Genomic DNA, 23,187 nt, shown 5'->3' with positions numbered 1-23,187 from the left:
GAATGTAAAAATCACCTTTACTGAAAGATGCATTGTTACATTCTGAGTTCAGGCATACTAAATTTTATTTTTCCACCTAGTTCCCAGGGCCAGTTATATTTATAAGATGTTATAAACAAACTACCCATTCTGTCCAATGGGGAACAGGTAGCCTTGCAATAGTGAAAAAAGAAATGGGCTGTAATTCACTATCAGGACATGCCACACACACCAGGACATGTCCTACCTTTCACATACACTGCACCCTGCCCGCAGGGGTAATTTGGGCCAACCTTAGGGGTGCCTGACATGTAAGAAAAGGGAAGGTTAGGGACTGGCCAGTGTGTGCACGGGCCAAGTCGACATGACAGTTACGCGTAGACTATGCAATGGCAGGTCTGCGGTACCTTTTCCGGGCTACTGACTTGGGTGGCACAATCCGTGCGGTAGGTCCACGTATAGCATTTGATTCCCAGGCCCTGGCACACTCAGTGCACTTTACTAGGGGCTGAGAAGAAAAACAAACAGCCAATCAAGGAAACACCAATCCATAACATACTTTACCACAGGCGCACTTGCACTTTACCACTGATCAGCACTGCGAAAAGTGCGCAGAAACACTACGCCAGCAAAAACAGAGTCAAAACCGGGAGGGGAGAAAGCAAAAACTGAGGGGAAACACACTAAAAGATGCCAAGTCTAACACATGTCCCCTCCAGCTGGAAGTAGGGAGAACTACTCAACCTCCTGGGAGTTCTCTTCACTAAGGCGGAAGAACCTGGACAGACCATCTGCACTGGCGTGTTCTGTGCCAGGACGGGGTTCCACCGTAAAGTCCATTCCCTGTAGGGAGATGGACCACCTCAGCAGTTTTGGATTCTCACCCCTCATTTGCATTAACCACCTGAGGGGCCTGTATTCTGTCTGAACCAGGAAGTGAGTCCCAAACAGATAAGCCTCAGCTTCTTCAGTGCCCTGACCACAGCGAAAGCTTCCCTTTCTATGGCACTCCACCTCTGTTCCCTGGGGAGTAGTCTGATGCTAAGGAAGACTACAGGCTGGTCTAGGCCCACTTCGTTCAGCTGTGAGAGCACAGCTCCCACACCATGCTCTGAAGCGTCAGTCTGTAAGACGAATTCCCTGGAGAAGTCGGGTACCGTGAGCACGGGTGCCGTACACATGGCGTCCTTCAGGGCATTAAAAGCCTTCTGGCAGGACTCAGTCCAGATCACCTTCTTGGGCTGCTTCCTGGAAGTCAGCACTGAAGAGAGAACACTTCGCAACATAACACGGCCCTGCTAATTCGGAGGACCTTCTTGCATCGCTAAGTGTACTGACACCGCATTTTGAAGAACGTGTTTTTGAATCGATTTTGGAAAATAGGCAGTGAAGCCACTCCCTTTCTCTAACACTGCTCTACTGTTACATTCGTCCGTCTTACTCATCAGCCCGGCCGGGTTGGAATTATCCCCGGCTGGGTGCTCTGAAGAAGTCATGGAGCAATTCTCCATTGTGCGACGAAACACATGTCGGCTGGCCTGTTCCATCGTGCTTTTTGAAAAGGATTAAAAGTCTCAACTTGATCCACTCAAGACCTTTTTCCTTTCATCTTGAGGATACTTTTTGTGTTGTTGTTACTTATTATGATTACAAGATCTTTACTCTTTATGTGTGCCTTGGCATTTGTTTTCATTGAGCCCACAGTAGTCCACACAAAACCGCAGTTCTGGAGTGGCTCCGGGTGCAACAGACTTTGGAACCAAGACCACTGGGCTGGCCCATGGACTGCTGGATGGCTCAACCACCCCTAACGCCAACATCTTAGAGACCTCCTCCTTGATGCTGGCCTTGAACCGGTCAGCCAACCTGTAAATGTTGTACTTCACAGGGGGGCTGTCACCGGTGTCCACGTCATGGGTACACCAGTGAGTAACACCTGGGGTCAGGGAGAACAGCGGGGCAAACTGCCCCAGCAACCGGTGACAGTCGCTCTGCTGCTCGGCAGTCAGTGTCAGGGAGAGGATCACACCTTCCACTGACCCATCACCTTCGTTGGCCGACAGGAGTTCGGGGAGAGGCTCACTCTCCTCTTCCGCCCCGTCATCTGTCGCCAAGAGCATGCTCACTTAGGACCTCTCAAAGTGGAGTTTGAGGCGGTTCACGTGGAGGACCTGCAAAAGGTTCCTGGGAGCCTGCAAACCCACCAGGTAGGGGACCTCACTTTTGTGCTCCACCACCTCAAACGGCCCCGTCCACTTGTCCTGTAAGGCACAAGTTTCCACTGGGGCCATGACTCACACTTTTTGTCCAGGTTGAAACTCGTCCAGAGTGGCATTCTGGTCATACCACTTCTTCATTTCTTCCTGGCTGGCCTCGAAGTTCGCCTGAGCGAGTTTCCTGAAGCTGGCAGTTTGGTTCCGGAAGGGCAGCATGTAACTACACACATCCTGGGGAGTTTTCCTGGGAGCTGCCGGAAGGATTTCTTACTTCTCATGGAACGAAAATTCAGCATGGGCAGTTAGTGAATGAACTTTTGGAATCTCTTACTCTCCGAAAGCAGATTGCAATTGTGAAGTGTAGTGCGCATAAGAAAGTTGTGGACGATGTAGGTCGAGGGAATGCGTTTGCGGATGAAGTTGCGAAGGAAACGGCGAGAGACATGATGAGCCGTAGGTATGTGGCAGGTCCTGCAAGATGGGCTGTGGAAAGTGGAATGTGTGAAGACACAATAGAAAGTGTGAAGATGATTCAGGCTGAAGCTACGGAAAAAGAAGTGAGTACGTGGAGAGAGAGTACGGGTATGTTGGATTCGACGGGTTGTTGGGTTGAGTTGTCAGAACACCAGCGATGGTTGTTGCCAGATGCGTATGTGCTGCCAGTGGTTACTATGGCTCATGGAATGGCTCACATTAGTTCAAAGGGAATATGCAAGTTGTTGGCTCCAGTATGGCAGAATGCTGGAATTCCGAAATGTGCTGAGAACGTTGTGAAGCATTGCATGATTTGTCTGAAGTATAATCCTGGCAAGGGAACTCCAACTCCAGCTGGTCATTTTGCTCCTCCAACTTATCCATTTGAAGTGATACAGCTAGATTACATTCACATGGAGAGATGCAACAATCTAAAGTATGTCCTTGTGGTTGTTTGCGCCTTTTCTAGATGGATATAGGCCTACCCCCTAAAGGATAATACTGCCTTGTCTACAGCGAAGGTTTTGCTCAGAGAGTATTTCCCTAGATTTGGTTTGCCGAGAATTGTATGGTCGGACAATGGGAGTGAATTTGTGGGTCGAGTCATGAAGAAAGTGTGTATTGGATTAGGGATAAATCAGAAGTTCCACGCTGCGAATCACCCCCAGTCAGCAGGTCTTGTCGAATGCTATAACGGCACATTAAAGCTGAAAATCGCTAAGATTCAAGCGAGCACTGGTCTTACATGGCCGGATGCCTTGCCGTTGGCTCTTTTGTCAAAAAGGACCACAGTGCATTCTCGTGGGGACTTAGCCCATACAAAATAGTTTTTGGTCGTCCAGCGAATGTTTGGGGTGTGCCTCGTCCTAAGAAATACAGTGACCTTGAGTACCCTATGTTGGTGGATTACTTACATGGCTTGACTGCTAAATTACGTGTTCTCCACCAACAGGTCTATGACAGTTTGCCGACAGCTACTGCAGATCCAGGGCACACGATCCAACCTGAGGATTTTATCTTGACGAAGAATTTTCAGCGATCCAAGAATTTGGAGCCGAGATGGACTGGTCCCTATTTGGTATTGCTGGTCACTAGAACTGCTGTTAGAGTAGCTGGTAAAAAGAACTGGGCGCATGCCACCCATACGAAAAAAGTTCAGTTGCCCTTACCATATGATAAGTGGGTGAGGGATGGAATAGCTGACTCCGAGTTTGAAAGGGTTCCTAGATTCGTACCTTTTAGTGATGCACATTTGACATGGACTCAGTCGGAACGCGAGGATGATGATGTTCTGCAAGCTGCTGTGCCTCCGTCTCTGAGACTCGACACGACGAATCCGGAACTCCTCTTTAAGGATCAGACTGAGCCTGGCAAAGAGCGCTACAATCTGAGATCGAAAAAGGACGTTTAAAATGGACAAATAAATCTAAAAAAATGTATGTAGTGAATTACACCTTGTCAGATCAAGAGACTTTTTTACTTTTTCTTGTCACCATACGGACTCAGCTGCTGGGCCACGGTATAAGTTCTTAAGGGGTGAGCCGCGTATTGACACAAGGTCTGTGGTTCAGGGTCGTTAGTACGATCTTGACGCACACTTAAGTGAAGAAGGAAAATTGCCGTGAGCAGCACGTTAGAGGATGGAGTCTTTTGAGTCCGACAAGGGTGTTAAAAGAGTTGATTTCAGAGTGCAAATGTGTATATTGGTTCGTAGCAAATGTTTTTTAATAATGTGTTTTCTTCTGCTTTTGAACATTACGTTGGTTTGTGTGGGTTGGATTTTCTATGCATCACAACAGACACTTGCATCTACCTCCCAAACTACTGTTTCTTTTCCTACTGTTTCCACACATGAGTTTCAAACGTTGCCTGAACATGAACAGACACGAAGATTAGAATTTATGAACAATTTGTTTATACAGATGTTACATCAGCATCAGTTAGTTGTAAATACCACAAATTGTTGGGTGTGTGGTCTTATGCCACATACGACTGATAAGGGAATGCCATATTTGGTTTTGCCTTTTTCGCCTAATGGGTCAGTATGGGCACTCCAGTCAATGTTTATCTATGCGAATGAAGCATCTCCTGTACGTTCTGTCAAAGATAATGCGAATAATAATGCCTTAATACAGGGAATAGTAGATATGGTCAGAGATATTGATGCATATAATGCTATCCCTAATGAGGAGGTACGAACATATGTTGGTTGGAACAAGACGAGATACAGTATTGGATTGTACCCCACCGAGGTCATTTTTGTCTGCAAGGTAATGGTCAGAATCCGAGAGCTCAGCTTGGTAAGAGTGTGTGTGTTCACACCTATGTCTATACGTCCCAGAAATCTCCACCGTTCGTGCCAGGCACGTATTTTGTTTGTTATGATAGAGCATATACATGGTTGCCTTCTGACTTTTCAGGCACATGTTATGTGGCATTTTTGCTTCCCCCTACATACACAGCTGCTTTCAACTACCATAAGACAAGGTATGGTAGAGGTGTTATTGATGCGAAAGACACTGCCGTACAAGAAGTTGGAGACTTCTTTAAGGGTTTCCTGCCCTTTTGGGGTCCTATGGCTAATGGTAGGACAATTCGTCAGCTTACGAGAGTGGTCGAGGCCACTATAAATGAGACTGCAGGTGCCCTTAGCAATATTACAGCCGAGTTTCAAGCGGATCTACTTATGACATTACAGAACCGCTTTCCTTTAGATGTTATACTTGCAGATAGAGGTGGAGTATGTAAATTGATCGGGTCTAGTTGCTGCGTTTTCATACCAGATAACGCCCCGACAGTGTACCAAGCCATCTTGAGGTTACATAAGTCCGCTGAGTCTATACATGTAGACGAAGGGAACTGGTCATTGATGGGATGGTTCTGGGAACTGCTGTCCAAATGGGGATGGAAGATTCTGATATTCCTTGGTATGGCTTTAGCGATCCTTTTCTCGTGTTACTTATGCATCCAGTGTGGTCCCGCCATTTGTAGTCTTTGTGCTACAATCTGTGTGAGAAGACCAGTCCCGAGAGAAGCGAAGAATAATAAGATGATGTTACAGCAACACCTTGATGATCTGATGAGAATAGATATAGACCTGGATTCAGATTGACGTGAGTTAGGTCATTGCCTACGTAATGGCGAAAGGAGGGTCTGAGGTTCCGTGGTTTTCGGGACCGGACTCCATTTTGTTTGCGTTGTTCATAACGCCATTTTGTGTTGCCCTCACGTAGGCCGTGGAGGTAACCGAACAAACAAAGTTGCATGGGCCTCATTGTTCATGTATGCATTAAACAGGCCCTTTTCTGACTTGTGAGTGAACTGCAGGATGCTGACCTCTTCACCTGAAACTGACCCTTCACGAAGCCAATTTCTCTGGCTGATTGTTGTCTGAGATTGCCACTCAATGTTCACGACCTCGTTAACCTTTAGTTTCCTTGCACATATCTTATCCTAATCAGCATCTGAATTGTTTCTTTCCTTACGACTTTTCATTACATGGGTAGTGCATTCAATTATAAATTTGTCCGGCTTGCAAAGATTGAATTTGGGACATTCCTAATAATTAACTTTTGGGTTGGGTTACTGTAAATTGGGTTTTTGTTAATGTGATACTCAGTTAGAAAATGTGTCCTATTGGTCAGAATTTTGCGCAGTGGGTGTACATTTATAATGAGAATATTTTGTATAAAAGGTGATGTCTTGCTCTATGAAAATTGAACAGTTTCTTGAGTTGTACACCGTGTTGTATTGCGTGTAAGCGGGTGTGGCTGTACGAAACCGGTTGTGAAGGGGCGTGCCCGGTGCAGGAGTGGCAAGGTTTTTGTCAGCGGGCTCGGTGTGTGTCTGGTGAATTTGTTTGTCATGTTTCACAGAGGAGAGTGACGGCACATCAGTTGCTGGTGGTGTTGCGAATGGCGTGGAGACGTCTGGGCAGGGATCCCGCTAGGTATGGTACGCATTCCTTTTACATAAGCACGGCGACAGCGGCGGAGCGGTTGGGTTGGTCTTGGGATAAGATACATCAGATTGGGCGGTGGAGATCTCATTGCTGCAAGCGCTACTTGCGTAAGTAAGTCCGGATCTGGCGGTGGGAGGTGCCGTGGACGGTTTTTAGGGCTCGGGCCTAGCGTACACTGCACTATGCTGATGACCTTCTCCTTTACACGTCCAACCCGGCTGAGGCCATCCCCAGGTTATTTGATTTGGCTTAAGATTTTGGTACAGTGTCTGGGTATAGAATTAATAAAGATAAAACAGACATTGTGACCTGGAACAACTTAACCCAGATACCAGAAGCTAAATCAAAAATCAGATACCTGGGAATTTATCTTACCCATAACTTAGAGGACGTGCCGAAAGTTAGTTGGCAGATGGTGATAAAGGAAGTAAGGAAGCTACTGACTAGATGGAACACCCTACCTCTTAACATCTATGGTAGAGTGAATCTAGTCAAGGTGATAATCTTGCCAAAAATTACTTTTCTATTTAACTCCATCCCCCTTAAATTTAATCAAAAGGACATTTCAAACCTTCAAGGAAGGATTGGCTCTTTCATCTGGGCGACTAAGTCACCAAGGATTGCCTGGAGGAAATTGAGAAGGGGACTGAAATTAGGCGGACTGGCTCTTCCTGATTTACTCCTTTATTGTTATGCTTTTCAGTTCAAGAACTTTAGACTTCTGGCAAATAAGTTGGACTCTTCATCCCATGGTAGACTTTTTCAGGCTATGCTATCTGACTTGCCGCATGGTTCAGACTTCTTTCTCTATAAATATGGGGATCAGAAGTTCTTTAAAAAGGTTTGTCTGAAGCTCCTAAGGACAGCACTCAATACTTGGCAATCAATGCGTAGAATTTTGGATATACCCTACTACCACTCTCAAGCCCCAATTTGGGATTCCCCTGGTACACCAGATTGCTTATTAGATAGACTGGCTCTCCCTTTGAGAGCGGCAGGCATTACGAAATGGGGGGACCTGCGTAACAACTCGGCACTATCAAGTTGGGAATCCCTATCGAACATAACAGAGGGCTCCATTACAAGATTCAAATTTTATCAGTTGTCTTCTTGGTGGGGGAGGCAGTGTTGGGTTAACGAAGAGGAGATCCATCAATAGGGAGAGGGGATGGAAGGGGGAGGTTGCGCTCTGGTACAACACACTTGTGGGAGCAAAAGACAATCTAGGAGCTGAAACCACCAAGCTTTGGGACAATTTTTCAGTCCAAAACCCAGGGGAGATACTGAAGGTCTGGACGGACTCATTCACACTTTCTCAAAAAATCATAAAACCATCCAACCTTAGAAGGAACCACCTGTTCACGCTATACAGGGTTTATTGGACTCCAGCGAAACTCTCTAAGCTCTCAGCAGAAGTACACTTTTGTCCAAGATGCAAGTTTCCAGCTACAGACGACAGACACATGTTTGTCGATTGCCCTGAAATTACGAGATACTGGAGGGAGGTGTGTGAGTTCCTAGAAGAGGTTGTATTATCCCCAATCATTTGTAGTCCTAGATTGATTCTCTTTGGTCTTCCCCTTGTTTATGATATCAGAAATTGTACCGTACAGGTTATTTTCTACGTCGTTGTTATTGCCAGCAGGGAGATCTGCAGGGAGTGGAAGTCTGTAAACCCCCCCAGATTCACAGACTGCTTAAGAAACATCATGGCTGTCAGTCGTTTAGACATGTTGTGTGGTGGGGAAAGCGCCAATAAGATCTGGTCTGCTTTCAATACATGGTGTGAGAGATAACCTCCAATGAGTCCAATGATTATGCCAGAGGTTAGAGGTCCTGTCCTCCCAAAGTGGCAAGATACATCGTGAAATGGAGTTGGATTAGGAAACGACCTACCTCTGGGCGACCTCCATTGGCTATCCACAGACTTCAGGGAGGGAACAGCTGGTCTGTGCTAGTGGCCTGGAGAAAGCCCATCTAGAGTTGATATTTTCTGGTGGCATTTATAAGGGAAAAAAAATGTGTCCTATTGGTCAGAATTTTGCGCAGTGGGTGTACATTTATAATGAGAATATTGTGTATAAAAGGTGATGTCTTGCTCTATGAAAATTGAACAGTTTCTTGAGTTGTACACCGTGTTGTATTGCTGAGATTACTGTTACTAGCTGCACAGCTAATAAATCTGATCTCTGACGCCACCTAGAAGTATTCCGTGTCTCTGTTTGCCAAGACAGGAGAACCCGAAGACTTTGGGCGTGTCCCTGGCGCCGCTGGGTTCTAAAACCTGGTACCTCAAAAACGCTTGGGTATTTGGCTGGGTCGTTCTAAAACTGACCAAGCGGGCATGGGTAAGCGGGTGTGGCTGTACGAAACCGGTTGTGAAGGGGCGTGCCCGGTGCAGGAGTGGCAAGGTTTTTGTCAGCGGGCTCGGTGTGTGTCTGGTGAATTTGTTTGTCATGTTTCACAGAGGAGAGTGACGGCACATCAGTTGCTGGTGGTGTTGCGAATGGCGTGGAGACGTCTGGGCAGGGATCCCGCTAGGTATGGTACGCATTCCTTTTACATAGGCACGGCGACAGCGGCGGAGCGGTTGGGTTGGTCTTGGGATAAGATACATCAGATTGGGCGGTGGAGATCTCGTTGCTGCGAGCGCTACTTGCGTAAGTAAGTCCGGATCTGGAGGTGGGAGGTGCCGTGGACGGTTTTTAGGGCTCGGTCCTAGCGTACACTGCGCAGCAGTGTCGCGCAGCCCAGTGTCCTAATCCCGGCACTTTGAAATTGGACCTTGGATTCCACATAGCTTGTGCTTGTGGATTTCCAAGGTCCAATTTCATTGGCCTTCGGATGCGTGCTGTTTTTAAACAGAACACGCAATAGGCCATAGGCGGTCGCGTAGCTCCGCCTATGGCCTATTGGTGTCTGTTACGCGCACCAGAGGCCATATGTTTTGAATTATCGCGGCTTGACAGCCGCGATAGTTCAAAACATATGCCCGCAGAGCGCGTGCACCACTGCGGGCTTTTTTTTTTTACAATTGGATCGCTTTCGTGATCCGTTGAAATGCCGCTTGTTTTTATGGTGAGTATTACATTTTATCCTTTATCGGTTCCCGTCATCAAGCTCTAGGGCCGTGACCCTCAGGAGCTATTGCATAAAAGGCAATTTAGTCTATGGCTGAGTTTGCCGCATTTGATTGCAGCATACGGCACACAGAAGGCTTTTCACATTTCAACCAACCAATACATTAAAAAACCCTCTTTCCCCCAAATAAAGATCAAGAACTGATTTTAACAGTTGGTCAAATACGTGCAGCAGTGGCATCCAGCATTTGTCCATAAGCCGGACTCATGGAAGTTTGTTAGTTTAACTGCTAACCAGGTAAAAGAGGTCCATTCTGATCAATTGCATATAAAATAATTTTACCTTTGTTGCCTTAAAATCTGGTCCGGTTTTGCTTCTTGGGCCTACTTTGGACACCCATGTTTAGAACGTGCTGCACAACCTGAACTCGTCGTGCACTGCTCGAAATTAAAGTTAGGAACATAGAATAATAAGCCCAGAAGTCATGCCCACTACTCTAGTTAAATCAAATTCTCAGTTTGCCACAAATGGCCATCTTTGCCTTGCAAGGCATAAACGTACGAATTCAAATGCTGCGTTTATGTAAATGTGTTTTTTTTTTACTAATCCTTTCCCATCCTTTCCCAACCCTTCACAAATAAATACCTCTAAAATGCCGTGGAATTGTGTTGTTTTTAAGTACATTGTATGCGAGCAGGAGTTGTTCGTGTAGGTATTATAAATGCAGAGCTGGACGCCTGCCAGAACGTGTTTAAGGAGAACAGCTGAACTTAACCCTCAAGCTGCCTTGATTGTGCCCAGAAACAGTTCTGTATTTCAAAAGCAGATGGAAGTTATTTATGCTCCTGTCTTCAAATAACACCCAGGTGTGGATGGGTTCAAACTTGGGTATGGAGGCCACTTGACATTTTGTTTTTGATGGTACCCAGAAACTGGTGGTTCTGTCTTTCGACAGTGACCTGAGGCAAGTGGGTTTGTCTTTCCATAGGGTTTAGCTCAAGATATTTCTATTGCGCCTAGCAGCTTTATTTTGCAAAAGCTCCAAGGAGCAGATTATTCCATCTGAAAAGCACCCAGACTCTGGTGATTTTATCTTACAGGCTAGCAGTGCCCAGGCCTGGAGGTCCTGTATTCCTGTACCACCCATAAGAAGGTGACACCATCTTTGAATAGCTCGCAGAAGCCGGTCTACCTTACGAAGGCGCCCCAGACCAAGAGGTTTGATTTCTTATTTCACCCATGGCAAGTGGCCGTTTCTGTCGATAGTTAGAAAAGGCAATTTGCTTTCTCCTTTGATAGCGCCCAGAAGCATGCAGTTTTAGTTCCATTGGCACCGAGAGATAGAACGTCTGTATTTCTATAGCGCCCAGAAGCAGGTGGGTTTGTCGTTCGGGCCTGGCTGCTAGCCGTGCTGGTGCTTCTCGTTTGCATGGCAGGTGGTAGGCAGGGTAGGCAGGGTGGACCGAACTGCGCCGATACCGGGGAGGGTGTGGGGCATGGGCCCCCGTGTCTTGCTGCCTCAGCGCCGGATGAGTGAGGCTAATGAAGCCCTTTCCCGGCCTGGCATGCAGCAGCTGCGTGCCGGGCACTGGGATGATGAGGCTCGACTCCCAGCCTCTCCCAGTAAATTAACTTGACCTTTTTCTAGTGCGCAGCTTGCGCTCTGTCAGCCCGGGCTCCTCGGAAGCGCGCGCTTCTTTGAGGTGGCAGTGTGTGCACCCAGGGGATGGGGCCAAACATGCCTGCTGCAGCGGAACGCACGCCTGTCTCCAGGGCCACCCTTCCCTAAAGAGCCACCCTTCCCTGCCTCCAGAGCCACCCTTCCCTGCCTCCAGAGCTACCCTTCCCTGCCTAGAGCCACCCTACCCTGCCTCCAGGGCCACCCTTCCCTGCCTCCAGGGCCACCCTTCCCTGTCTCCAGGGCCACTCTTCCCTGCCTCCAGAGCCACCCTTCCCTGCCTCCACGGCCACCCTTCCCTGCCTCCAGTGCCACCCTTCCCTGCTTCCGAAGCCACCCTTCCCTGCTTCCCGAGCCACCTTTCCCTGCCTCCAGTGCCACCCTTCCCTGCTTCCGAAGCCACCCTTCCCTGCTTCCCGAGCCACCTTTCCCTGCCTCCAGAGCCCCCCTTCCCTGCCTCCAGAGCCACCCTTCCCTGCCTCCAGGGCCACCCTTCCCAGCCACACTCCACACACACACACCACACACACACCACACGCACTCACAACACCACACACACACACACACCACCACACACATAACACTACATACATAAGACCACACACAACACACCACACACATTACACACACACCACACACTCACAACCACACACTCACCACCACACACTCACCACACACACTCACCACACACACTCACCACACACACTCACCACACACACCACACACACACCACCACACACATACCACTACATACATAAGACCACACACAACACACCACACACACCACACACACACACACACACACACACCACAAACCACATACACACACACCACACACACACAACACACACAACAACACACAACACCACACACACACCACACACATACTCACCACCACACACACTCACCAGGCACACACACATACACACCATCAGCCGTTGGAGCACACTTTCAACAGGCACACACAACACCACCCATCACTTCACGCTTTCACCAGGAACACATGAACACCACCAGCCGTCAGTGCACGCTTTCACCAAGCACATACAATACCAGCCGTCATTGCACGCTTTCACCAGGCACACACACCACCAGCCGTCTGTGAGTGAGAGTGACTGCAGAGTGAGAGTGACAGCATGAGTGACAGCAGAGTGAGAGTGACAGCAGAGTGAGAGTGACTGCAGAGTGAGAGTGACTGCAGAGTGAGAGTGACTGCAGAGTGAGTGTTCCATAGAGAGCAGGATATGCGTATGCGCTTACACGGTGCACTGACACACAGGAGCTAAAACAAAGAACAAGTAAACATGTGTCGTGGGAGCTTCATAGAGGCAGCCGGCCCTCTGTGAGGGGAGCAGCAAGGAGGGGACACCCCAACCAATTAAGCCCAACTACTCACAACCTAGTGTACGATTACAACACAGGCCAAAGGGCAGAGCTAGTTCTTTTCGCATTACGTAGGGTGAGCAGTGTGTGAGTGTGCAGGGTGAGCAGTGTGTGAGTATGCAGGGTTAACAGTGTGTGAGGGTGCAGGGTGAACATTGTGTGAGTGTGTAGGGTGTGCAGTGTGAGTGTGCAGGGTGAACATTGTGTGAGTTTGTAGGGTGAACAGTGTGTGAGTGTGTAGGGTGAGCAGTGTGTGAGTGTGTAGGGTGAGCAGTGTGTGAGTGTGTAGGGTGAGCAGTGTTTGAGTGTGTAGGGTGAGCAGTTTGTGAGTGTGTAGGGTGAGCAGTGTGAGAGTGTTTAGGGTGAGCAGTGTGTGAGTGTGCAGGGTGAGCAGTGTGTGTGTGCAGGGTGAACATTGTGTAAGTGTGCTGGGTGAACATTGTGTGAGTGTGCAGGGTGAACAGTGTGTGAGTGTGCAGGGTGAACAGTGTGTGAGTGTGCAGGGTGAGCAGTGTGTGAGTGTGCAGGGTGAACATTGTGTGAGTGTGTAGGGTGAGAAGTGTGTGAGTGTGTAGGGGCAGTGTATGAGTGTGCAGGGTATGAAAACTCGAAATAAGTCCACCACACACACACGTAAGACCACACACATAAGACCACACACACACACAATCACACACACACCACCACACACTCACCACTACACACTCACCACCACACTCACCACCACACACACAATCACACCACCAGCCGTCAGTGCAGGCTTCCACCAGGCACACACCACCAGACTTCAATGTACGCTTTCACCAAACACACACCACCAGCCATCAGTGTACACTTTCACCATGCACACACAACACCAGCCATCAGTGCACGCTTTTACCAGGCACACACACCACCAGCCGGCAGTGCACGCTGCCACCAGGCACACACACCACCAGCCATCAGTGCACAATTTCTACAGGCACACACACCACCAGCCATCAGTGCACACTTCAATTGTTAATGCATCCACAATTAACTATTGTAGCAATCGCAATATGGTGCACTTTACTTTTACACATATTCATCTAAAGTGCAGCATGCCACCATTGCTACAATTCCAATCCAACCCACATAGTTCCACTACACACCACATGCATACACTCCATAACACATGGATAACAGACATTGCCATTTACAATGCCATTAGCTCTAACTCAAATAAATCCGAGACCTATTGCATTTCCAATGCTTGTTTGTATTAGCGGACAGTTTGTATTAACAACTGTTTCTATTCGTAGGTTGTGTTGGGGGCCCGGGAGCCAAGACGGTTACCTCGATTGTCAGGCACTCGTTTGTACATTGGCTATCGAAGTACGCGGACAGGCAGGTATACGGCCATAGCCTGGGCCTGCGCAGCAGCCACCACGAAGTGTACTGGTGGGGGAAGAGTGGGTTGCGCTGTGGAGCATTGTTGCCCTGGCTTACAAAGAAGGTGGCCCAAAGAGGTTGACCGGACATGCTGGTAATTCATCTAGGGGAAAATGACTTAATAAAGCAGTCTGGTCTGTCCCTGTTACATTGATGCAACGCGACTTGGAAGCCACGAAGAGCAATCTTGCAGGCGCATGTATTGTTTGGACAGAGTTTGTGCCACAGAGAATCTGGAGGGGGGCCCTTCAGCCAGCTGCTATCGAGAAAGCGCGAAGGAAATTGAACAGCGCTATGAGAGTTTTTTGTGGTACAACGGGTATGAAGGTGATTGCACATGTGAGTTTGCGGCTGGAAGAGCCACTGCTGTTTCGCGATGATGGGGTGCACCTCTCGCACATAGATAATGCGTATTACATGAGGGATGTCATCAGTAAACTGTGGAATGAGTCCATTTGGTGCCGATGGGATTGAGGGCGAAAAGTGCACTGAACCTGGGTGGGGCAGGTAAACGCCCTCTGGGGTTCCCTGGTTGGCAGACTGTGGAGGGGTCGGGAGTCTATGACGGGCATACTCACCCCCCCTGGGGAGGGGGTTACAGGTGCATGATGGGGGCACGGGATGCAAGAGTGCGATGGCTGGAAATGCTGGAGGAGGTTGAAAGAGAAGTGTGGAAGGATTGGAGGAAGGGAGGAGATCGCTGAGTGAAGCGGGAGAGAGTAACTGGAGTATGGGAATGGATGATGGATGAAAGACACATGACGTGGGGGATTGTTGATAAGTTATTGATGTTTTTGGTTAATTGCTGTAGTCAACCCTGTCCTAAATAAATGGCCTTTTACACTAACGTTCAGCATTGGAGTGGTTATTGCGCGATGCGGCCCCCGGGGGGAAGTAGGGTCAGCAGACCAGTCTTCCCATGGGGTTTTCGCACGAGACCAGGGCAGGCTTGTAGTTACGGATAGGGGGTTGGTTTAGGAGTGGGGTTAAGTGTTAGGGTAAAAAGAGAGCAGGGGAGGAATTTTAGCCTCTTCCTGCCCTCAGCACGATTAAAGTAGGGTCGCAGTGTTAGTTGATCCAAACTCACACCCTACAAGTTACAGGATTGGGGAACGGGCTAAGGACCCGAAATGGCGTGCCAGTTTTAGGAAGGGTTGAAGCTGGGAGTAGGGCTGTGAGACTGTGGAGGGGTGGGGAGTCTATGACGGGCATACTCACCCCCCCCCGGGGAGGGGGTTACAGGTGCATAATGGGGGCGCGGGAAGCATGAGTGCGATGGCTGGAGATGCTGGAGGAGGATGAAAGAGAAGTGTGGAAGGATTGAAGGAAGGGAGGAGATCACTGAGTGAAGTGGGAGAGAGTAACTGGTTTATGGGAATGGATGATGGATGAAAGACATGACTTGGGGGATTGTTGATAAGTTATTGATGTTTTTGGTTAATAGCTCTTGCCAACCCTGTCCTAAATAAATGGCCTTTTACACTATCGTTCAGCGTTGGAGTGGTTATTGCACGATGCTTGTAATTGTTGAGGCAGGAAATGTGTCCATGCTTCTCCCTGCCAGTGTTGGCGATGCACGAACAGAGCTGCCACTGCTGACCCAGCTGCATGAGCAGCAAGTCTGTACCTTTCGCTGTATTGATATTATGACTGCAAGTCAGGCGCCCAAAGCCCATTCGGCTGAAAGTGCTTCAGCCCTCTTCCCCCCTGCCACTCCCCCTCCTTGTCATGTGTGTCAGCCAGGGCTGAGACAGCTTCCCAGGCACACACACAGCCGCACCCGAGTACTTCACAGGTCTTTCATGCCCTCTCTATTATCTGAAGGAAGACCTCCCATTACTGAAAACTCTATTCTCCATGACTATGGAAGTGCCTTCCCAAGTGTGTTCGTGTGGTTGGAGTGTATGCCATGTATTGCAGTACTATCCTTGTACCTGTGTTTGGTACTCTTTTGTAACATGCACACGTCACTTTTCTCTTGTAACACACTGTTTGCTACCTCTCACAATTTTGTTTGCTTTTGATACTTGCACAAGTGCCACCATTGCCTACGTAACGTTTGTTCTTGTGCTACCTCATGTATTTTGTTTGCTCACAATTGTCACTTTTACCTCATGTAACTTTTCGTCTTCTTTTGTAATTTGTTCATTTGTAATTTTCTGTTCCTATTGTGAAGCGCTCTGACGCCTTCAAGTAAAGTCCGCGCTATATAAAAACGCATAAATAAAAAATAAATAATAAATTTGAAAGACCATTTACATGTTAACGAGGCTTTCTTGTTTGTTCACCCCTTCTTAGAGCCCCTGCATCTCCACTCTGCCTATGCTGGAAGAATTAGCCAATATCCCCCCCCCCCCCCCGAATTTTTTTCTTAGCCCCTCCCCCCCTCTCCCCCCCTCACCTCCTACCCCCGAAATTTGTCTCTAGTTGCGCCTCTGCTGCCAGTGACCTCCCACTCCTGGAGTACAGGGATGATTTATAGTGGTTCATGACTGTTCACAGCCGCACAATGTGACGAATACTCGGATATTCCCTGCAGCACAGCTCCGGTTACGTGTGTGTCTTTTTTTTTTACAAAATGTTTGAACTGTGGGGCCGGTCGCGGACGAGAGTGTTTTCATTAGATATGGCTGCTGAGAAAGATCCAGGTGTTTCACGTCTCCTGTGCTGACCTCTGTGATAAGCGAAGCAGGCTGCATTGAAAGTTACTGTGAAAAGGAAGGGAGCCGGCATTTGAACAAATATTTTTAAGAGGCCAGACATCCTGTGCCCGCACCAGCATTTACCAGACATTCGCCCTTTTGCTAACCTCAAACAGAATACGGGACACCATGGTGGTATCAACAGCCTGTGCATGTGCCTTTAAATGGGATGCTGGCAAAATAACACATCTGAAAACTACATGTCTACATTTGTGGAGCAACACCCTCCTCCCTTCACCAAGAGCGGGGGAATTAGGTGGGAGCCAAATGTGTGCGTGTACATGTATTATCACACATATATTTGTGCCCTCACAAAACATTGGTAAAGCAACAGAATAATAATAATAATAATTGCATACCAAGAATCAGCAAACAGACATTAAAGGAGAGATTGTCACACCAGTCCTTTTTGGGAAACTGCAGACAGATACATATGCAAAAGACCTGCCTCAGTGATTTCAAAACCGGGTGCTATTAAACTTGCACCAGCATTAACAAAGTCAATAGTGGCAGCGTGCCATTTTGAAATTGCATTTCCTATCTGTTCAAGATAGTCGCTATGACACACTTTCTAAAGAATTCATGGATAAAAAACATGTATATTCCTTATTTCAAACAATGACCAAATTGACATGTTCAAGCCCACCGATGGCCTTGATCATAGTCACAAGGAATAATACATGCACATAATTTATACAAACTGTACATAGGAGGTGCTCCTGATGAAAATGAAACAAAATGCACGAGCCATGCAACTGTCAATGTTCTCAACAAGAACTCCGCAGCAGACCCAGTCAAACTTGCAAACTACAGACCAATCTCCCTACTACCGTACCCAGTCAAGGTCCTAGAAGAAGCCGTCAACGGACGTCTCACTGACCACCTCACCAATCACCACGCAGTCTGGATTCACACTCAACCACAGCACTGAGACAGCCTTCGTCGCAGCAACAGATGACATCTAATGATCCTGGACAAAAGGGAACCCCCAGCCCTCACCATACTCAACCTCCTAGCCTTCAACACAGTCTCCCACTCTATCCTGAAAAAACGAATTCACAAAACTGGCATCCAAGGACCTAACCTCAAATGAAGCTGCACATTCCTTACCGGAACTACCCAACAGTGAACATGCCACCTTACTCTTTCATAACCCAGAGCCTCATTTGCTGAGTTCCTCAGGGCTCCTTGCTTAGCCTGAACCTCTTCAAAATCTACATGATTCTACTGGCTGACGTCCTCTGAGCACACAGCATCAATATAATCATCTACGCCGATAACACCAAACCGATACTGTCCCTCTCAGATAACACACCCACCAGAAGGAACAACTTCATTACATGCATGACCGAAGTGGCCACCTGGATAAAGTCCAACAACCTCAAGCTGAACGGTGACAAGACCAAAATTGGGATTTTCAGAAAAGATTCCTCGTTAAGGGACTCTGCAATGTGGCATACAGCCCTAGGTTCCACCCTTGTCCCCAGATTACAAGCACAAAACCTCAGGATCACCATCAATGATTGGACATGTCTGCCCAGGTCAACTCCATACCCACATCCTGCTTCCACCCTCTGATGATGTTGAGAAAACTCTTCAAGTGGCTACCGAGCAACACTAGAAAGACTGTCACCGAAGCCTTCATCACCAGCAGACTAGACTACGGGAACTCGCTTCACGCAGGAATGAGCAAGAAATTCACAAAAAGCCCACGCACCGTCCAGAGTGCAGCGGCCACACTCATCCTCAACCATCCACACCAGACCCATATCACACCGCACCAGAGCAAACTCCACTGGCTCACTTCACAGAAGTGCACACAGCTCAAACGCCTCACCCATGCATACAAAGTACTGCACAAAACAGGCCAGCCTACATAAACTTCCACGAACCCTCCCCAGGCACCTCCACTCAGCGAGACTCTTTTTGGCACATGCCCACACATACAAAAAAATAGATCAGTAGGTCAAGCTTTCTTGTATATTGCTCCAAAAGCATGGAACAACCTCCCATTCTACATTAGAGCTTTATCCTCTCTTTCTGAATTCTGCAAGAAGCTGAAGACTTGGTTCTAGAAGTAAGTTTCCACATGGCTAGCATCACTGGGATGCACCAGAGTACCCTTACTGATGATAGTGGCTAAAAAATAGTCGCAGCATAACGTAACATAACATAACAAGAAGTGAGTAGGCAAAACACAAAGCACAACAGATCTTAAAAGTATATGTTTTGGCTGAGTAGAAAAAATACTGTCATGAGCAAGTTTTAAATAGCTTATAATGCTCATAACTCAAGAAAAACTTTAAAAAACTCACTAAATGTCAATTTTTTGACGCTCTAACAGATCAATTGAACGGGTCTTCATGACAACAAGACACCGGAAGAAGTAGCACCCTCTACCTCAAATAAAGTAGCAAGACAAACAGGTGAATCAGTTCACATACTCAAACATAACAAATCATTTCTAAAGAAATACGGTACATTAATGCTCCCATTCGGATCTTTGTTCATGTTGGGAATCTTTTTGTCTTTTGATTCACCTGCAGCACTGCTAATGTATATATTGTGGTACAAAAGGGGGTGGTGATGGACGGAGCATCTGAACCAATCAAACACTCACACCCAGTCAACAGATCTGGGTTTAATCCATCACCGTTCTTTAGCACACTCTGCCACCCCAGTTCAGACATGGCCATATGCAGATCAGTCTGACCCTGTGCCTCATGGGAACAGTCCAGCCCGAACTGCCAAGCCATGCCTTCCCTGGACCGGAAACAAGCCCTCCTAGGACCGGTTTTTGGCATTTCAGCCGTCTTCAGCCAGGCTTGCTCACTTTGCGACTGGATTCAAGCAAGCCTGGCTGAAGACGGCTGAAATGTCAGAAACCGGTCCTAGGAAGCTAGTTTCCGGTCCAGGGAAGGCATGGCTTGGCAGTTCGGGCTGGACTGTTCCCATGAGGCACAGGGTCAGACTGATTTGCACATGGCCATGTCTGAACTGGGGTGGCAGAGTGGGCTAAAGAACGGTGATGGATTAAAGCCAGATCTGTTGACTGGTTGTGAGTGTTTGATTGGTTCAGATGCTCCGTCCATCACCACCCCCTTTTGTACCGCTTTGTTCGCCATAAGTTGGCAGGGTATGCTCAGATGTGAGTCCCTCGCTCACTTTGCCACTGGATTCAAGCAAGCCTGGCTGAAGACGACTGAAATGCCAGAAACCGGTCCTAGGATGCTTGTTTCCGGTCTAGGGAAGGCATGGCTTGGCAGTTCGGGCTGGACTGTTCCCATGAGGCACAGGGTCAGACTGATTTGCATATGGCCATGTCTGAACTGGGGTGGCAGAGTGGGCTAAAGAACGGTGATGGATTAAACCCAGATCTGTTGACTGGGTGTGAGTGTTTGATTGGTTCAGATGCTCCGTCCATCACCACCCCCTTTTTTACCGCTTTGTTCGCCATAAGTTGGCAGGGTATGCTCCGACGTGAGTCCCTTGCTCACTTTGCCACTGGATTCAAGCAAGCCTGGCTGAAGACAGCTGAAATGCCAGAAACCGGTCCTAGGAAGCTGGTTTCCGATGTAGGGAAGGCATGGCTTGGCAATTCAGGCTGGACTGTTCCCATGAGGCACAGGGTCAGACTGATTTGCATATGGCCATGTCTGAACTGAGGTGGCAGAGTGGGCTAAAGAACGGTGATGGATTAAACCCAGATCTGTTGACTGGGTATGAGTGTTTGATTGGTTCAGATGCTCCGTCCATCACCACCCCCTTTTTTACCGCTTTGTTCGCCATAAGTTGGCAGGGTATGCTCAGACGTGAGTCCCTTGCTCACTTTGCCACTGGATTCAAGCACGCCTGGCTGAAGACAGCTGAAATGCCAGAAACCGGTCCTAGGAAGCTTGTTTCCGATCTAGGGAAGGCATGGCTTGGCAATTCGGGCTGGACTGTTCCCATGAGGCACAGGGTCAGACTGATTTGCATATGGCCATGTCTGAACTGAGGTGGCAGAGTGGGCTAAAGAACGGTGATGGATTAAACCCAGATCTGTTGACTGGGTATGAGTGTTTGATTGGTTCAGATGCTACGTCCATCACCACCCCCTTTTGTACCGCTTTGTTCACCATAAGTTGTCAGGGTATGCTCAGACGTGAGCCTCTTGCTCACTTTGCCACGGTATTCAAGAAAGCCTGGCTGAAGACGACTGAAATGCCAGAAACCGGTCCTAGGAAGCTTGTTTCCGGTCCAGGGAAGGCATGGCTTGGCAGTTCGGGCTGGACTGTTCCCATGAGGCACAGGGTCAGACTGATTTGCATATGGCCATGTCTGAACTGGGGTGGCAGAGTGTGCTAAAGAACGGTGATGGATTAAACCCAGATCTGTTGACTGGGTGTGAGTGTTTGATTGGTTCAGATGCTACATTCATCACCACCCCCTTTTGTAACGCAATGTATATATTGTGTGCATATATTTTTTTAGATCAACTATAGATGATTACAAATGGAAAATCATGATGTGTGTGGTCTAGTGCTAATATCTGTTTTATTCATAAGTTACTTATGTTGGGTGCACACCTCTTTTTGACTCTAAACATCCATAGGCATTCGCAAGTCTTTTGGAAGAAACCTGAGTTTCTGTTTTTGCCTTAGATGTCCAAGGTCCAAGGAACATCAGTTGGTCCAATTTGTGTTTATTTAAATCGTAGCTAGTCCTGCCCACACAGCATGCTGCATGCACCATGAACACATTCTAGAGCAGTTATTGTCCATGATCGAACCGGAGCCTTGATAGCTCTTCCCAATAAAATCGTAAGAAATTATACTTGATATAAATGAACCCAGGGTTGCTGACACCCTTCTCGATCACTTCATATCTACCATGTTTACTAGGTCCGTGCTTGATGCCGTGCTCCAGTCCAAGTTTTTTCCTTTGAATTTGGAGCCCCGTAGTCCTGGACAAACAGGACTACAGGGCTCAAAATTCAATGGAAAAAAAAGGGAATGAACAAGACTACAAGCCCCAGAAATGAAAGAAAAGACATGAACTAGAGCAGCACATCATGCATGGACCTGAAAGAATTGGTAGGGCTGGATTAGAAAGTAACCTGCACTCTTTAAAATTGATTCATGATTGTTAAAAAAAAGTTACTTTATACGACGTGTGAGTAATCCATAAGCATGTTTTTGTGATACTGTATAGTATTATAATTACATTTATGTAGCGCTTACTAGCCCCTGACGAGTTGTTGAAGGGCTTTATGCCAGGCAGCACGGTGTTCTGAAACCCAGTACTAATGGGTAGTCCACTGTGATAGATAGATAGATAGATAGATATCCATTATTATTTACACAACTGCTTGCACAGCTCCTCATTGTCCCTTTGATATCAGCGTATTATAAATTGTAATAAACAAAACAAATAATACTATATATAGAAGCAATGTTTAGTACTCACAATGCGATCAATTTATTTTAAGAGGCGCTATCATAAGCACAGACCTCATCTCACCCTACCCCCACTTAAGCCCTCCCAGCACCACCCAGCCACCAGAGCACAGGAATGCTTTAATTCAATAATAGGATTAATCACACAGCAAAAACTTTTTTCCATAAATAGTTGCGCTGTAACCCCAGCCGCAGCGACACAGCCACACATAAATCCAGTTCGCCATGTCCATCCAGGTGACTTTCCAAACGTGTATCTTTCTGAAGAGCTCAACAAATAACTACCGAAGAGTCATCAAACTCCCATAAACGGAAGAAAAGGCAAGCCCTGTGCAGACATCTCTGCAAAACCGTTCTCTACCCTCCCCCGCCCCAAGAAGAAACCGTGCCAGGCTCTGCAGCAATCTCAGCGTAGACTCACCGATACTGTACTTTATTAAAGTTTTCTAACTTCGTTCTGCCCTTAAACAAGTCCCGCCTGCTGTTTTTAAGCCACTGCTGGGCAACTGCAAACATATTTAAAGAATAAATTGCACTTACCCGTAATCTTGTGTGCCACGCACATTCCTTCCCATAGTTTGGGAGCGAGCTGGCAGTAACGCGGAGCAGACTCCAACCTGACAGAGTAATAGTTGTAAAGGAGGCGAAAAGCTCGACTTTCCAGCAGCGGAATACCCAGGTGCACCCTGGGAAACGGGGCAAGCCAAATGAAACAATCTGAAGCAGCGAAACTTGATAACGAAAGTGACCACCTCCCTGACTGGCTACATTTAAACTCCCCAGGCAATGCGCTCATTCATTTATAACAATTCGCTTTCTCGTAAATTGGTTGTTTTCAGTTAGGTAAGTGTGTAAGTGTAGTTTT

The 23,187-nt window shown here is 47.6% G+C and overlaps 1 protein-coding gene across 1 annotated transcript in view; it reads right to left on the bottom strand.

The window, feature by feature from the left end:
- TMEM98 (transmembrane protein 98) overlaps nucleotides 1-22,974 on the bottom strand; it is a 384,773-nt gene extending 361,799 nt beyond the window's left edge. The window contains exon 1 of the mRNA XM_078645018.1: nucleotides 22,863-22,974. The gene's annotated coding sequence lies outside the window, so the exon portion shown is untranslated. The remainder of the gene's footprint in view (nucleotides 1-22,862) is intronic.
- Between the last annotated feature and the right edge of the window lie 213 nt (nucleotides 22,975-23,187).

This window comes from Lissotriton helveticus, chromosome 5_1, assembly GCF_964261635.1.
Source record: "Lissotriton helveticus chromosome 5_1, aLisHel1.1, whole genome shotgun sequence".
Classification (NCBI taxonomy): Eukaryota; Metazoa; Chordata; class Amphibia; order Caudata; family Salamandridae; genus Lissotriton; species Lissotriton helveticus.
This window is presented reverse-complemented; position numbering and strand designations above follow the sequence as displayed.